Source organism: Apium graveolens, chromosome 4 (assembly GCF_009905375.1).
Source record: "Apium graveolens cultivar Ventura chromosome 4, ASM990537v1, whole genome shotgun sequence".
Classification (NCBI taxonomy): domain Eukaryota; kingdom Viridiplantae; phylum Streptophyta; class Magnoliopsida; order Apiales; family Apiaceae; genus Apium; species Apium graveolens.
The window spans coordinates 284365316-284369920 of NC_133650.1; the positions used below are offsets into that span (position 1 = coordinate 284365316).

The 4605-nt window shown below is 41.3% G+C and overlaps 1 non-coding gene across 1 annotated transcript; it reads left to right on the plus strand.

Annotated features, from left to right (window-relative positions):
• Positions 1 to 3834: 3834 nt before the first annotated feature.
• On the plus strand, positions 3835 to 3941 carry LOC141722743 (small nucleolar RNA R71). Its single transcript, XR_012575747.1, has one exon. It is a non-coding gene; the product is annotated as a small nucleolar RNA R71 (small nucleolar RNA).
• Positions 3942 to 4605: the final 664 nt, after the last annotated feature.

A 4605-nucleotide genomic window follows, 5' to 3' on the forward strand; every position in this document is an offset into this window, starting at 1 on the left:
TCAATTCCCCAAACAACGAAGACCTCAACCTCGAGAAGCACATTAAGAGGCATTTCATCCCTCTTTGTCATATTACCAACACGGTGACAGTGATGACGCTTCAAAATGAACTGATGCGCATTCTTAAACAATGTAGGCCAGAAGAATCCTGTTTGAAGGATACGAGTTGTTGTCTTTTCTCCACCATTGTGGCCTCCATAGACAGTTGAATGGTAGTCTCGCAAGATACCCTCCGTCTCGCTGTACGGAATACATCTTCTGATGATTTGGTCAGCTCCTTGCCGAAACAAAATGGCTCATCCCACATGTACCACTTTGCCTCGTGAAGAAACTTCTTCCTATGAGCACTAGATAAGTCAGGAGGCATAATGTTTCTCACAAGATAGTTCACAATGTCTGCGAACCACGGTTCTTCTTCTTGCACCCCAAACAACTGCTCATCGGGAAAAGACTCATTTATCAATGTCTTATCCTGTGAAGCTGTACTTGGATCTTTTAACCGAGAGAGATGATCAACAACTTGATTCTCAGGTCCTTTTCTATCCTTGATCTCCAACTCAAAATCTTGTCGTAAAAGAACCCATCGAATTAATCTAGGCTTCGAGTCCTTCTTCGAGACGAGATAGCGAATAGCAGCGTGATCAGTGAAAACTGTCACCTTCGTCCCAAGCAAATAAGATCGAAACTTCTCAAAACCGTAGATGGCTAAGAGTTCCTTCTCAGTAGTAGTGTAATTTAGTTGAGCACCATTGAGGGTCTTACTAGCATAGTAGACCACATGAAATATATTGTTCTTCATTTGCCCAAGAACCACTCCAACTGCATAATCACTTGCATCGCACATCATTTCAAAAGGCTCATTCCAATCAAGTGCAATTATGGCAGGTGCCGTGATCAAGCTCTTCTTTGAGCTCTCGAAAGCAACTAGGCACTCGTCATCAAACTTGAATGGGACATCTTTCTCTAGCAGATTGCACAACGACTTATAGATTTTAGAAACATCCTTGATGAACCCCTAATAGAACTCGCATGACCAAGAAAACTGCGGATTCCCTTAATAGAAATTGGTGGAGGAAGGTTTTCAATGACCCCCCCCACCTTGGCTTTGTCCACCACAAGACCTTTATTAGAGACCTTGTGCCCAAGAATGATGCCATGTTGCACCATAAAATGATATTTCTCCCAGTTGAGAACCAGATTGGTCTCAATACACCTTTTAAGAACTGCGCCTAGATTTTGCAAGCACTCGTCGAAAGAATCCCTGAACACAGAAAAATTATCCTGAACACCTCCATATTCTGACCAATTATGTCAGAGAAGACAGCCATCATGCATCTGAAATATGGCAGGTGCACCACATAACCAAAAAGAAACCCGTCTGAAGGCAAAAGTACCAAACAGACAAGTGAAGGTAGTCTTTTCCTGATCTTATGGAGCGATGCAAATCTGATTATAGCCCGAATAGCCATCCAGAAGATAGTAGTATTCATGCCCATCCAACCTGTCAAGCATTTGATCAATAAAAAGAAGAGGGGAGTGATCTTTCCTTGTGGCCTTGTTCAGCTTCCTATAATCCATGCAAACTCCCTACCCCGTGATTGTTCGAGTAGGAATGAGCTCATTCTTCTCATTAGCAACCACCATGATGCCTCCTTTCTTTGGCACACACTGAACTGGGCTCACCCAAGAACTATCATAAATAGGATAAATGATGCATGCATCTAGCCACTTGAGAATTTCCTTCTTCAAAACCTCCTTCATGATAGAATTTAACCTTCTATGTTGTTCAACAGTTGGCTTGCTTCCTTCCTCTAGCAGAATTTTATGCATGCAATAAGAAGGACTGATTCCCTTGATATCTGCTATAGTCCATCCAATTGCCGATTTGAACTCTCTCAGAATTCTCAAGAGCTTTTCCTCATCACTACCTAAAAGGTCAGATGCAATAATAACAGGCAAAGTAGGTGCATCACCTAAAAATGCATACCTCAAGTGTTCAGGCAAAGGTTTAAGCTCGAGTGTAGGAGCTTCCTCAATAGATGGCTTGAGACGCCCCTCCGCATTTTTATGTTCTGACAATCCAAGAGATTCAAAAGGCATATCAATCCTTCGCTTCCAAGGAGAAGCATTCAAATATTGCAACTGCTCATCACCTTCATCATCTTCACTATCTAAATTCCCCATCAAGGTTTTCTCTAAGGTATCAGACCTTAGCATTTGATCAATTTCTGAAGTAAACACAGAATCGACCAATTCTACTTTTAAGCATTCCTCTTTATCAGTAGGGAATTTCATGGCATTGAAAATATTAAAGGTCACATCCTGATCCAGTACACGCATAGTGAGCTCACCCTTCTGCACATCAATCAAGGTTCGGCCAGTAGCCAAGAATGGTCTTCCCAAGATAATGGGAATCTTTTTATCCTTCTCGAAATCAAGAATTACAAAGTCAGCAGGAAAGATGAGTTTTTCCACCTTGACCAAGACATCCTCCACAATGCCTCGTGGATATGTAATATAACGATCGGCCAATTGCAAGGACATATATGTAGGCTTTGGATCAGGTAAATCCAACTTCTTGAAGATAGACAAAGGCATCAGATTGATGCTAGCTCCCAAATCACATTAACACTTTTCGAATGACAAGTTTCCGATGGTACAAAAAATAGTGAAGCTTCCAGGATCTTTAAGCTTCGGAGGCAACTTCTGTTGCTGCACAGCACTGCATTCCTCCGTAAGAGCAACGGTCTCTAAGTCATCGAGATTCACTTTTCTAGAGAGAATACCTTTCATAAACTTTGTATAACTAGGCATATATTCAAGAGCTTCAGCGAAATATATGTTGATATGAAGTTTCTTGAACACCTCCAGAAACTTAGCAAATTGTTTATCCAACTTTTGCTTCTGCAGCCTCTTAGGAAAATGATGGAGGATAGACCTATTTCTCCCCTGTATTAGCCTTAGGAGGAGTGTGTTCCACAGTTCTCTTCCTTGATTTCACTTCTGCACATCTTCTTCAGCCAAAACTTCAGATTCAGGAACTTGAGATTCTTCGGGGCTTGCAACCTTCCCATACCTCAATGTAATTGCCTTAACTTGCTCTTTTGCTTCCTTCTTGCATGGAACTTCTGTTTCACTAGGGAGTGTACCAGGTTGTCAATTCAGCAAGGCATTGGCAATCTGCCCAATTTAATTCTCCAGAGTCTTGATAGAAATTGCTTGGCTCTTGCACATGAGCCTCAACTCCTCCAATTCAGATTTTTCATTAGATGGTAGTTGTTGAAGTTGGAGTTGTTGTCTTGGTGCATATTGCGGTTGTTAAAAACCAAGAGGGTTAAATTACTTTGCTGCATACTGTTGATAAGGCTGTTGCACTGCATTTTGATTGTTGCTCCAGCTGAAGTTAGGATGATTGTGGTTGTTGGGATGATAGGTGGCTGGAACTGGCTCCTGCGACCTCTAAAAGTTGCTCACGAACTGAGCTGATTCACTAGAAATAGCACACTACTCCGTCTCATGTGCACCAGCACAAAGCTCACAGACACTTGTGATTTGATTACTCCATAATTAGCCAAAGAATCCACCTTCATCGTTAAAGCCTTAAGTTGAGCAGCTATAGCAGTAGCTGTATCCACCTCCATAATTCCTGATACCTTGCCTTGAGGTAATATTTGAGTTGGATTCTGGTATTCATTAGCAGCCATCAGTTCAATCTACTCATAAGCTTCATCATAGCTCTTAGCCCATAAGGTTCCACCTTATGATGCATCGAGCATGGGTCTAACATGTGCTCCCAAGCCATTATAAAAGCAATTGATAATCATCCAGTCAGGCATCCCATGATGAGGACACTTCCTAAGCATCTCTTTATAATGCTCCCAAGCTTCACATAAAGACTGTCTTGATTGATGCGCAAGTTGAGTAAGAGCATTTCTGATTGCAGCTGTCTTTGCCATAGGGAAGAATTTAGTAAGAAATTTTTTAGCCGGATCTTCCCAAGTAATGATAGAACCAGCTGGTAGAGAGTGTAACCATATCTTAGCCTTGTCCCTCAGAGAGAATGGGAATAGTCTCAGCTTAACAGCATCTTCAGAAACACCATTGAACCTGAAGGTGTCGCAGATCTCGATAAAATCCCTAATGTGAGTATTGGGATCTTCCGTTAGAGAACCCCCAAACTGGACTGAATTTTGCACCATCTAAATCGTGCTAGATTTGATTTCAAAAATATTAGCCAAAATGGCTGGTCTGACAATACTAGACTGAATGTCATTAATCTTCGGTTGAGAAAAATCAATCAAAGCTTTCAGATGTGCTATTGGTTCTCCCATTGCAACAATCGCTTCTTCTTCAACTTTATCCTCAACAAAGACTTCTTCTTCAACTACTTCAACTTCTTCCTCTGCTTTATCCAGTGTTCTCTTACGAGATCGAGAATGCGTTAGCATAAACGCTCTCTAGAATACTTGAAACACAAACAAGAAAATAAGTAAGTAAAATATCCGAGTCAGTGAACTTTAATGGCCACTGATTACAAGCACATAAACTAAAAATTAACACCGAGTCTCTGGCAGCGACGCCAAAAATTTGTCAGGACGAAAACAC